We start from the raw sequence: 14,133 nt of genomic DNA on the forward strand, positions 1-14,133 counted from the left end.
ACATACTGTTTGTTTATGATATTTTTATTCCAACTTATTTGCTAACGCAATATGCCCATTTCCATTGTTTTCGGAGAACGTTTGAAAATGTAAATCAATCGCACATGTCAAATACATGCTGTTTGTACAAATTATTTGACGAAGTAAAATATCCTATTCAACCACTTGAAGACGCGCGAAATGCATGTTCCGTGAAATATAAGGTTCGTGCATACTAGGATGAGTCAGTTAGTTGAAGGACTAGAAAGAGAAGAGTGGACGTATGAAAAGAAATATGCATGAATTTTAGAAATATCAAACCTATTTCCATATGAATTAAAAACCATTGCAGCTGTGCATTTTATCTTTAAATTATTCATAGCTATACATTTTTCAGACATTCATTATGTGTTTGTTTTGTTTTTACTTTTAAGATAAACGGGGATATTGAGGTCTTACCCTCAAATTAATAGAGATGGAAGAGAAAAACAAACGTTGTCTTATATCATGTGTGTTACAAAGATACTGTAGAAAAATGGTTGATTAGCATCATTTTATAGTACGAGTCTTTGTAAGCAGTTCATCAATATATCTCATCATTGCTACTTAAGTGACCATATTCCCCACCAGAGGGCATGAGTGTCAAAGAACAAATTAAGAGTGTGTACTGGATGCAATCTCATGCTTTGCGCGCGCGTGCAGTACGGATTCCAGGGCTGGTGGTCGTTTGTGGGGTTTATCTGCCCACATGACAACCTGTACAGTAAAGCTAGCGGGTTTCAGGAAAGCGAATCGCGCTGGTGTTTAGTTGCTCGTTTGTAGATACCAGAACAGGAACAGATGGTAGACTTGGTGGCTAATTCCTAAGATATTTCTTCAGTGTTTATTGGTGTGCATGCTATCAGAAGCACGTTCTCAAACCTTAAGTTGTCGTTTCATCCACAGTATCCGCTCTTCGCGAGAACATGATACGGTACTCTTGCTACCATTTAAGGTAAGTACCACAGTGGTCTTGAATTTCACACTGTGTTGTCTCAATATATGTTGCACTGGTAACAATATTCACACAATGCAGTTTTACTTTTCACGTATTTACAAGTTATTGAGGTACAACAAAAGTTATACTACTCAAGTATTGTGAACTAACGTTGTTTTTTTGTGGGTTTTTCCTCCCTGCTAGCATCAAATAAATATACAACATGGCACTAACAATGATTTCAGACACGGATTGTTAACCACAAGCAGCGGGTGCATGATCCCGATATATAATAATAATAATAAAAGTTAACTTCAACAACTATTAACTAGAACAAATGTTTTTGAATATTTAACTTGAAAACAAATACTGATAGAGAAACAATGTACTCAGATATTTTATTTATGTTAATATTAGCAAATATTAAATGCAAACTCGTTGTTATAACCTAACTATCTTATGTTATTTTTTTCGTAACTTCACAGATATTGAAATCACTAATTATATTTCTTTATATCGAAGTAGTTCAATAACTTCTAAACATGATAAGATTTTATAGCAAAGTCAATCAAAAGTCAACTAATTACTACAATATCTAAATCTCATGTACTTATGGGTGCTGTTCTGATTTTTTGTATGTCGACATTTTGTATCAAAAAAATCCTGCAAGTTTTGTCTTTTCGATGCATTTCGCTTATAGAAGGGATCGCACAACGAAACACGCGAAATGACAAAAACTACAGATATCAGTGTGGTGTGAACGCATAGTTACAAGTTTTTTTGTTAGTGTTTGATAAGAAGAGAATTATAGAATTATCTGTCGCCATTTTTACTGACTGGTGTGGAGACAAGTTGAGGCACGCCTAATATTTTTGGTATGGATAATTTTTATCGAACCCAACGAATAATGGGATTAGCCGTGACATTTTAACGACCCCACGACTGAAAGGACGAGCATGTTTGGTGTTACAAAGATTCGAACCCGCGATCCTCGGTTTACGAGTCGAGTGCCTTAACCTCCTGGTCATGCCTATAAAACATGGACATGGACTATGTTGAATTGTTCATATCACTAATGACCTAAACTATAGTCATTTGAGTGGTCGAGTGGCTGATCCATGTATCGTGATGTAGAGTTCTAGAATTATCTCTATTCATTTATTTTAAATTTTCTAGTTAACTTGTTTTTAGTAAACAAAACAGTTTCAAATAGCTTAAACTTATGAGGAACAATTTACAAGCTGAACTAATCCCATTTAAATTTACCTCAGTGTATGAACGACTAATGTCTTCTTTATATAGAGATTCTGTTGGTCATTAACCCTTACTATGATCTTAAAATAACGTGATTTGAAAATTAAATTTTACTCATCTTGGGTGTACTCAAATAAATTTTGTCAATTTTTGTATTCTTGACTTTGTATGTTCTTTCACTCTTTCTTATGGTGGAAACTTTGCAACCTTTTTTCTTTTTTACATCAAAAAAGAATAAACTGATAAACTACATTTGATACTTTCAATGAATATACACTGCAGACAAAATTCAGGTTTAAAATACATCACAGTTATGTATGCGGACACAACTAAAGCATAGTGCATGCTTGTTTTTAACAAAGAATACTTTTCAGTACATGAAAAGTTATACAAGCTGTACATTAAACACTTCTTATGTCGAGAGTTCGCTAGTTTTATTTGTTGAAATAACCACAAATTATTTGATCGATCAGATAAATGTCATTTCTGCATAGAATATTTCTGATGCTGCATTTTTTTTTGTTTTTGGTGAAAATTCGAAAATATAACCTGTATTTTTTTTCATATAAAGTTTTCCCTAAGCATAATTAGTGCATAACTTAGAAATGAAAGTTACCAAATGTTTTCTTATAATGAACTTCACATTCAAAATTATAATTAAAATTATTCACTTGTAACCCAAAAATATAATCTCATGATATCGCTTAACAGTATTAACTTCCGACCAGAGTAAACTACCAACTCAGAGTGAACTTAAAAACCAACTTCATAATGAGTATAGCTAATTAATGATAGTTTTCTAAGTTCTTATTTTTGTAGTTTAGAATACACAATTTCATCATTTGGGAACATTCGCTTGAACTGATATTTTCGGCGTAATATCAATACAATTGTATATAAACATAACTTTCCACAATTCTTCACAAAAATGTCTTGCTATCAATGATAAAAACATTAAACTGCTCCAACAGAGTAATTTTAAAGAAGTGGCATCTGAGATAAAAAAAATAGTAATAAACTGACACGTCTAAATGGAAACTTTCGTCAGGCAGTAAATGTAGACCATGCTACAAGGGAATTAGGTTCACAAAGAACCGCTGAAAAGTAAAACGCGCGTGACAAAACACTGAAGTTATTACATAAATCTTCATATAACTAACAAAATTATAGAAAAGATATTTTGAACAACAACTAAAACTGGATTTAGAAATATAAACAAAGGAAAATAATAAACATAAAATCATAAAATAATAGCCTAGTAAGGTAAAATAATAATCCAGAGAAATAATTATGAGAAGGAAAAGATTTTCAGATCGGTAAGGTCGAAGAGGAAGATAAAATCAAGAGCAAAAGGTAAGGTATCGTGTCTAAACAAAACGTTTAATAAAATGAAGGGGTTAATAGAGTTTTGTAATTACTCGAAAGTAAATCTTTCAGTATTACCATAATGGGATGTGGGGGTTGAGTTGGAAGATAAAACAATGTTAGAGTCCTTCTCATGTTAACTTGTTAATAATTTATAATGATTAAAACTAATATATCAGAAGTATCATTGTGTGTAGTAGAACTGAAGTGTCTAGCTACTGAAAGGTCAGTAGAGCTTTCTCTTACAAATTTAAAGTTTTCGCAAAAACGATCACTCAATCTATGGGCTGTTTCTTTGTTATATAGTTTGTGACACCTGCTATATTAGATACAGTAAATAACGTATAATGTCCTCTGACATATAAAGTATAACTAGGACCAGTTATTGTAATGTTGCTTGAAATATACGTATGGACAGGTATGAAAAATTTTCTGGCTCTTCCTATATGGTATAAAGGTATTATATGGTATTACTTTCAAGTAATTATAAAACTCCCTGAATTCTATTTCTAATTTTATTCCATTAAACTTTTTATTTAACTACGTTTACCTGACATCTTGCTCGTGGTTAGATCTCGCTCTTCAACCTTATTTATTTGAAAGTCGTTTCTTTCTGGTGATTTCCCTGGATTCTAATTTTCCTAGTCGACTTTTTAATTATTTTGCGAATTTATATTTTATTATTTTCCTATGTTTATATTTCTAAATGTGTGTGTGTGTGTGTGTGTATTTTCTTATAACAAAGCCAAATCGAGCTATCTGCTGAGTCCACCGAGCCCTTGATTTTAGCGTTGTAAATCCGTAGACTTACCGTTGTACCAGCGAGGGCCATATTTCTAAATACAACTTGAGTTGTTGTTGTACTTTTTTTACATATTTTTGCTAATTTTAATAATAATTACGTAACACGTTCAACGATGTTTTTAACAGTACTTTTGTCATCATGTTCCACGTTGGACGCGTGTAACCTTCATACTTTCTTACGTAGGTTCATCGATTCTTTCAGAGTCTAATTCCATTGTAACGCGGTCTTTACAACCTAACAAAGACAGTTTGCCCGAAAGTTCGCACAAAATAAACTTTTTTTTTTTTTCATTTAGACGAGTCAGTGTTTTTTTTTTGTAATATTCCATTCAAATCCTTTTTTCTCAAGTCTTGAGTAACAACACTCGTTCAGACATATAACATAAAGTTGCTATGACACAAGCTATAGTTTAAGCATGGAGTAAAGTAGCAGGACCTTATCAAAAGTATAGCCAAAACTAATGCTTAAGAACGTACAAAATAATAAATAAATTAAATAAATATCTGAATCATACAAAAGAAAGCTAGAATATTGGTGAATATTGATTTTGTAATTAAAATATAAAAATAATAAATGTGCCGAAAATAACAGTGTTAAACCTACTATGAGATGTATTGAACACCACTACTCCAATTTTGACTAACTTCTGTCACTGAGCAAAACACATTGAACACATAATAGGAGGTAATAAAATTAAATATTCTGTAAAAGTCGAAATATGAATGCGATAAGCCTGAAAAAAATTCAATAACAATAATAACGAGTCTTAGAATATAGCAATATAGCCAATAAATAAATTATCAAAACTAATGCAACTTAAGTATTTCTTTCTAATTTCGCGCAAAGTGCTATCTGCGCTTACCGTCCCTTACTTAGCAGTGAAAGACGAGGGAGGAGCAACTTGCCATCATTACTGTTAACTCTTGGATTATTCTTTTACCAACGAATAATGGGACTGGCCGTCACGTTATAACGTCTGAACGGCTGAAAAAATTAGTATTCTGATGGACGGGGATTCGAGCCCTTAACTCGCAAAGGTCAGAAATTAGATAGTGCTAGGTCTTATATGAGACTGGTATAGTAGCTAGTAGTAACTATATGTGTATGTATGTGTGTATATAAACTAATAGGTGCTTTATACGCTAAAGTGGTTCACCATTGTCTTAAACTGCCTGGCATGACTAGGTGGTTAAGGCACTCGACTCGTAATCCGTGGGTTGCAGATTTGAATCCCCATGACACCAAACATGCTCGCCCTTTCAGCCGTGGGGGCGTTATAAAGGGACAACTAATCCCACTGTTCTTTGATAAAACAGTAACTTAAGAGTTGGCGATAAGTGGTGATGGCTAGCTGCCTTCCCTCTTGTCTTACATTGCTAAATTTGGGACGGCTAGCGCAGATAGCCCTCATGTAGCTTTGCGCAAATTTCAAAACCAAACACTTTGTCTTGAACTATTTTCAAAGAAACCAAAGAGACGCGAACCTTAAAAGAGTTTGATATTCTGTAAATAATCTAAACCCGTAATTAATAGCAAGAATAATGTTGAATTTACCACAAATGAAACGTTGGATCTAATAAAATGTGAATTGTATACGTTGTAATATAATTTATTTGTAATATTCCTATTCGAAAATGGAAAGTATAACTTCCAAGCCAAATGTTTGTTTTATTGAAAACGTAGAACTTTAATAACGCTGATATCTAAATCTAGATGGTGTGCTTTATTCGTAGTGAAAGTTTTGTGGGTTTTTTTTTGAGAAAGTCGTGGTGGATAAATTCATTCGCCTGAGTAAATACTTTATAATTATATATAAGAATATCGACAATATATTTACACACACAATTTATGTGCAAAGATGTTTTAGTCTTTCTTACTAAGACTTGTTTGAATGAAAATTCTAGCTCAAATAATTATAAGTCTGCGACTTGTGGGCTGAAGTTAACTTCCATTATAATTCTTTGTAATAGATGGAAACAGTCTTAGGGAAGATTTCACAAGTATGTTATTTGGTTAAAAAAGACCTAAAGAATTTGTTTAATGTGAAACAGGGGCCATTATTACAAATGGCATTATCATAGAAGCTCCTGTGTGTACTGACTCACCTGGATTATCTAAATACCTTGATATTGTCGATGAAAAACGTTTTTTAACTTTATTAAACGGCAGACTAATGTAAATATTCATGAAATCAAAAATTTCTATTATATTATCCTTATGGTTTTAATCACTTTTTCTTTAGTGATCGAAGTTTTTTTTCTCTCTGTTTTTTTACATCTTTACAGTTGAAGATGTAAAGACAGTTAACTCATTTTCTGTCTAAGAATCAGCTAGGCTTCTCAGTTTAATGGCAAGAAATTCTAGCATTCTAAATTGGAATTCCTCCTTTTAATAGAGGATGATGAGGAAGAAACTGGAGGTAGGGACAACATCACATTATTTTAGACAGTGGTTGGTAATTCTCCTAATGTTGTAGGTTTTAGCGTTGTTCTTATATTCAACTGGAGAGACTTCTGATCGTGGGTTAGTACATCTCTGGCTGGACCTTGGTCGTGTGAACTCATAATGAGTCATATATCACTTGCTGAAACACAGGAAACCTAATAAGGTTTACCATAACATTTTGTAAGTTATAATAATGTTAGTAATTGATTAATTCTTTGGAAATCTCAAAATGATAAGTTATAACATCAAAACATTGTTGCAAAAAGATTCATGCGTTTTTACATTATACAATAATAAAATATAAGTTTTATCTTTCGTTTGACCCATTAAACTGATCTTTTGCCTGTGTAAAAACCAAATATATTTATTTGCACTTTGAAGTGTAAAAAATAAAATTTGGGTGTAATACCAACCTGAAGTGAACTAGCAAACTGTGTTTAAATTTATGCTGAATCCAAATATTTTTATTAAGTCATAAACTATTTATTGTTATATACATTCAACAAAAGGGAAATAAATACTTCTATCAATCAATTAACCGTTATCCCACAGGATTAATTAATTTCAAATCATATGTTTGAGGTTACCAATGGACCTATCAACTTAAAGTTATTTAGTGATCTGTTGGACTAATAATTACATTTTAACAACTTACCTGTAACTTAAGTAATTTAACTCAACAGTTTTCTAGTGTTACTTTTTCCAGATGTTACAATTGACAATTTAATACATGTTAATCACGATGTCGAGTTTTTTCACTCAATAGTGTAAAAAGAATCCAATAGACTTAGACGAAATTGTTTAAACAATAACTTAAACATTAAGCCATAATAATGACTGAACTCTACACTTTTCTTTGAACTTTTGATAAATAATATTCTGAATTAGCTTGTGTAAATTAATTATTTTGTTTTAAAAATTCAATAACGCTGTATTCGAGGCAAATGTTATTCTTTCTTCAAGAAAATACACTTATTACGACAATGACTCATATATGGAATTTTTACACAATTGTTACCAATAATCAACAAATCTTATAATACCTCTGAAACTCGGATCTTGGACACTAAACCACCGACCATCATCAGTCATAACTAGGTAATATTTTTGTAACTAGGCAGTATTTTTATGGCCGAGCAATAAATAAAAACAATTAATTTCTGCAAAAATATTTTAGGTTTTAACCAAGAAAAACTACAAACAAAAAGGAGTAAGTTTCAAATATAAAACAATCGAAAGACAAACTTAAAAAAAAAACGTATTTCTTTAATGAAAATCCATGAGTGTTACAACAGAAAAGCAAGGCACTTTCATTGATAACTGCATCTACAAAAAAATACTTTAATAATACATATTTTGTGGTGTGATGATAGCTCATTTTTAAACTAAAATTTCAAAATATCTTTTTTCTCGTGGACATTACTGACTGTCAAGTATAAATACATTATTGCACAACCGTCGAATAATTCCGGAGGGCGGGTATTTATAATACAGCATTTTTCTAATCTTCAAAGAACATTAAAAAAATTAAAATGTTATTAACGAAATACTACTGCATAATATCAAATACGTTCGCACGTATTAAATAGGCATGCAAAAGATCCTTGAAAAATGGGATATAACGTGTTAACATACCAGGATGTGTTACGTAAAAACAGAAGTGCATGACAACGCTATATTTGGTGGCAGAGAATAAACAAATGTTTGATATAAAAAATGAATGAAATAAAATGAAATTCGAGAAACACGTAAGAGAAGGAAATAAGAGAAAAAACTGCTGTGATTATTATAAAACATTAAGAACAAAACAACAAAGAGATAAGAATAGTTCAATAACTTTGAAAGACGTAAAAATTTGAAACAGAGGATTGACTAAAATAATATAAATTTAACATAAGAAAATAACTTTCGAATTCAAACAAAGATGCTGAATTTTCGTTGTTGCAAGAGTTCTAATTATATTTTTGTTGTTGTTGTGAAAACCTCGAATACTGTTTACTTGGATTTCGAACAAAGCTACTCGAGTTATCTGCGCTATTCTTTAATTTAGAAATTTAAGCTAGAAGAAATGCAGCTAATCAACACCACCTAGTGTCAGCTCTTTGGCTACTCTTTATCAAAGAAAAGTTAAACTGAGCATCATAATCCGTGATGACGAGAAAACCCACTTGTAGAGAAAAAATATATATGTAAAAACGACTGGTATGGTTTGAGAAAATTCCATGTAGAGGAGCGAACAACGGTCATCGTCAGGTTCACAAAGAAAGAAAGACATAACTGACCGATAGCTGACCAAATGTTTGAAGGGAGTTATTACACATACCAGCCGTTTTTACATATATATTTAAACCAAGCATCACGTGATAACGCCTCCACCGTAGAAAGGGGTGTTAGTAACGAGATTCGAGTACCATACTTTCCAGCTGCTTAGTGTTTGTTTGTAATTAAGCACAAAGCTACTCAATGGGATATCTGTGCTCTGCCCACCACGGGTAACAAAATCCGGATTCAAGCGCTTTGAGTTTGCAGGCATTCCGCTGTGCCACTAGAGGGCACGCGTGCTTAGTAATCCCCACTCTGACACAGTTTGAAAACTGACAAGTAGGACTGACATTTCTCTGCCATTAGAGAACTGACAACACGTGTACAGCATGAATTCTTTCCACTATATATTTTGAGCGAAAATAATGTACATCCTACCACGTATTTTACTTTTGTAGCTGACACCTTTTATAGAAGGACGCAAATAAATGTACCTTCAGACTTTATACACTTTCATGCAAAATCTGTATTTAGAAATAAAATTTAGAAATATCGTTTCCAATGTCTATTGATATTTGCGATTGTCTTTCAAAGGGGTTTGGCGATCAACAGTTTGGTTAACGTAATGAAGTACAGGCAGACTTTTTTTTTAAGATACCATGACTTTGAATAGCCATGGAATGACCGTGTGACAAAATTGTGCTGTTAACTGAAGTACGGGAATAAGACGGTGATTGTGATATCCAACCATAAACATTGTAGCAAACTTCACGCAGTTGTAACGCACACTTAAGAAATTATCGTTGAAATTAATTACTTTAAAATCCCAAAAATCCGAATTAGAATTAGATTTTCAAAGACAGTCGAGCGTGGCTCAGTGGTTTGTATGCCGGGCTGAGAAAATGAGGCTTCCGTGGTTCGCGATCCATCTTTTGGGGTCATGGGTGCTCTATAAGAGTGACAGTCTAATCTGGAAACAAGTATCAACAAACTCAAAATCAAGAAGCCATACTTATACAACAACTAAAACCAAAACTAAACCAATATAAGGAACACCTTTATACTTATATTAATTAATAACCTAACATCCTTTATTAATTTTAATTAGTTATCTGTCGTATTTGCTGTGTTTAGTGCCTCCGTAACACACGTATGTATGTGAATTTAAGAACTGTTGCAGTATACGCTTCGTATTAAAAATTAGAGTAATGCTTTTCTTTTCAACACATTCTTGGAGATAAATAAACGTAAACTGACAAAATGTAAGCTTTCGTATTTAAAAAATTAGACTAGGTTAAAAATTTAAAAATAAGTTCAGGAATGTTTGAAACTAAAGAAATTTGCCAAAAAAAACTTTCCATCTCACTTTTGCTTATCTTGTCTCTAATTTTGAAGGATTTGTCCTGTAAGAAAAAGCATTACAAAAAATCAAAATTAAACATAATAACTTGAAAGTCTTGACTGTGCCATTTTCATCAGTTTTTTTTAAATCTTATAACATAAAGAATGACGAATGGTTAGTGATGTAATTCATAAGGAAGTTACGTCATTAATGGCTCCTAAAACTTATTATTTACAGGCTATGGTAATTCTGATACCGTTTTATATATTATTCTGTCTAATGGAACAAGAAACTAGGAATATCCTACTTTTCCTAGATAATGCAACTTGTCACCCAAAAGTTCAACTTTCAAATGTTTGTTTAGTCTTTCTACCTCCATGTAAAACATCAGTTCTACAGCCACGTGTTAATGGAATTATGCAGTTTATAAAATTGAAATATAGAAAATTGATGTTTCAGCATATTATTGTAAACATGAACAACTGTAAGAGAGCATCAGAAATGACCGTGAAAATTAACATGTTAGACGCAATTTCATTTTTAAATCATTCAGCGTAAAAGATGAATGCGTAATAAAGTGCTCTCGAAACTGTGGATTTATTCTTGATAAATGGCGGAGATTGTGGAGAAGTTGTTTGTTATGACGATTCTAGTGAAATCCAAACTTAAATTCGATTAAGATTTGTGTACTTATGTATGTTTTGAATGTCTATTTTTGTTCTTATTCTAATAAATATAGCATTAACAATATATTAACTTTATTCACAAACGTCTTACTTCGCTTGCGCCCCCCGCTAGTACAGCGGTAAGTCTACGGATTTACAACGCTAAAATCAGGGGTTCGATTTCCCTCGGTAGGCTCAGCAGATAGCCCGATGTGGCTATGCTATAAGAAAAACACATACTTCCCTTGAGTCAAGCAAGTATAACCTTCCGCTCAAATATTATATATAATTAAGGAAATGCATGTTCACTGTTTAAGATGGAAATTTTACTCACTCCCGTGCGATTCCGTCTTAGAAAGGTTTTATTGTGTTGGTGTCAACTTCAGTATGTTTTACAGTAGAACCGACCTCGCTTTATTCGTAGAATTTATTCTTTGAAATCTTAGTTTTAGGGTGTAGCAAACCACATCGGGCTATTTGCTGTGTTCACCGAGGGGAATCGAATCCCTGATTTTAATGTTGTAAATCCGAAGACTTATCGTGTCCTACCGGGGAAGTCTCATAATTTTATGAAAGTTTACTATCTGAAAGTATTTGAAAACACTTTCTCTGATTATGTATCATATAATTACGAAAGCATATTTAAACTATTAATATAGCATCAAAATTATAATGTAAAAAGATATTTTTAAATCAATTTACAAAGTAACACCAAAAAGGTTTACGACGAACTTATTGTTTTGTTTAAGAATTTCACGCAAAGCTACTCGAGGGCTATGTGCGCTAGCCGTCCCTAATTTAACAGTGAAAGACTAGAGGGAAGGCAGCTAGTCATCACTACCCACCGCCAACTCTTGGGCTACTCTTTTACCAAAGAATAGTGGAATTCACCGTAACATTATAACGCCCCCACGGCTGAAAAGGCGAGCATGTTTGGTGCTACGGGGATGCGAGCCCGCGACCCTCAGATTCCGAGTCGTACACATTAACTCACCTGGCCATCCCGGGCCAACGAACTTATTACATGGTAAAATAAGTACAAATCAATTTCTGAAAGTGAAATATGAAAGTATGCGGGAATATGAGATTTTGCGTAAAGCTGTTTGAATTAAGATACTGTGTTATGAAAACTATATTTATTGATTTATTGTACGTTTACCTGTAAAACGTAAATATACTTAGTTCTAAAAATGATAATAAGTTTAGCAGCATTCATTAGTAAGCTCACTTCCTGGAAGCCACTCTTCATAAACATTTCTTCAGATTTTTCACACTGTGAATCCATGTGTTTATGGTTTGCGTCCCGCAGTCGCAAAAACGCGCTCTGCACTTTTTGGCCATGGATGTACTATATAAATGTGGTTGTAACGGATTTATTCTTATACATTTATTGTAACATCTGTTTCATTTTAATATATAGTTAGAAATGTACATACCTTGTATCGTCAAATGTGTATTGCGAAAGTCCCACCTGATCTCTAAATTTGTAAAAGATTCTTGAGCGTAAGAATCAACGATGTATATACCCACGTAAATATCAGTTGTTTGGCCAATGGAACTTTGTAGAACCTGCCTTAAAGTTTATAAAATCGCAACACGTAGAGACAGTTTGATATAATTGTGATAAATGCTTATTAATCGGAAAACTGAAGATATTTGACCATTGACATTTATAGATTTCGAACGTTACAAACTGTTCAAGTTCAGAGAATAAACTTCTGAAGTTAGTATTTTTTACGAAGACATTAGATATTTTCGTCGGAGAATATTCGGCTTGTAAACGGTAGAGGATAGTAATTAAGAGAATTAATTCTTTCTCCGTGAACCGTCGATAAGATTAATTTCCGGATCAGATAGAAGACTCAGTATTGTAGGGTTTAAAATATTTGTATATAAATTATTGTTTCTAATAACTGTTTGTAATAACTGTTATTATAAATTGTATTGTTCTTTGTATATTAAAATATTTGTTTTAGGAAAGAAAATTGTGTGTATCAATCTTGTTGGGAAAGATCATAAATTTGATACATATTGACATTCAATTAACTTATAAATTAAAATTAAAATTTCCGGTTATTTTAAATCGTAATACATAATATATGTAACATATATCGAAGAATCGTCAGATATCAATTATAATACATAGCAAGTTCAGATCCCACTACTATTTCAATAGTCCCGTTGGGTATATGAATAACGAACTTCCTTCGAGTCCTTCAGCTCAAAACCAAGGACTGCGCAGATAGCTCATATATAGCTTTCAGCGAAAATTATAGAAAATAAAAGCCTTATTTTCTCTTACCTGCCCGGCCCGGCATGGCCAAGCGTGTTAAGGCGTGCGACTCGTATTCTGAGGGTCGCGGGTTCGCATCCCCGTCGCGCCAAACATGCTCGCCCTTTCAGCCGTGGGGGCGTTATAATGTGATGGTCAATCCCACTATTCGTTGGTAAAAGAGTAGCCCAACAGTTGGCGGTGGGTGGTAATGACTAGCTGCCTTCCCTCTAGCCTTACACTACTAAATTATGGACGGCTAGCACAGATAGCTCTCGAGTAGCTTTGTGCGAAATTCAAAAACAAAACAAACAAACTCTCTCACCTGTCAGTCTGTGTGTATGTGTTTACAGGTTTCCACGTAGAATTAAGGCATGTTAATGTGCTTTTACAGCTGAAACAGTTGATTTTAAGCAGATGGATTCATAGATTGTGAATTATAACACAAATCTGAGAAAAGTAATCGAATTCTCGTCCTCGATATTGTTAAATAAGTATAAGTATATTAGATATATGAAATAAACAACAACTAATGGATCATTAATTCATTATAGTAACAATGATATCAAATGTTGACTACATACAGATGCTTGTGGTATACAGCAATTTTATTCTCATTCACAAAATCTATTACTTTTATATCCAAATCTATCGAGAGCTTAAACGTATAGCAGTTAGTAAGTATGAATGTAAGAATACATAAATGTAAAGGTAGTATTACCAGCATTAAAATGCGTAATGCAAAAACTTTAGAATGTTTAGTCTTTT

General features: G+C 32.8%; 1 protein-coding gene across 1 annotated transcript in view; it reads left to right on the forward strand.

The window, feature by feature from the left end:
• The first annotated feature begins 678 nt into the window (after window positions 1-678).
• The window catches only part of Glut1 (Glucose transporter 1), a 189,732-nt gene continuing 176,277 nt past the window's right edge, over window positions 679-14,133 (forward strand). The window contains exon 1 of the mRNA XM_076452041.1: window positions 679-973. The gene's annotated coding sequence lies outside the window, so the exon portion shown is untranslated. The remainder of the gene's footprint in view (window positions 974-14,133) is intronic.

Source organism: Tachypleus tridentatus, chromosome 1, assembly GCF_004210375.1.
Source record: "Tachypleus tridentatus isolate NWPU-2018 chromosome 1, ASM421037v1, whole genome shotgun sequence".
Taxonomy (NCBI): domain Eukaryota; kingdom Metazoa; phylum Arthropoda; class Merostomata; order Xiphosura; family Limulidae; genus Tachypleus; species Tachypleus tridentatus.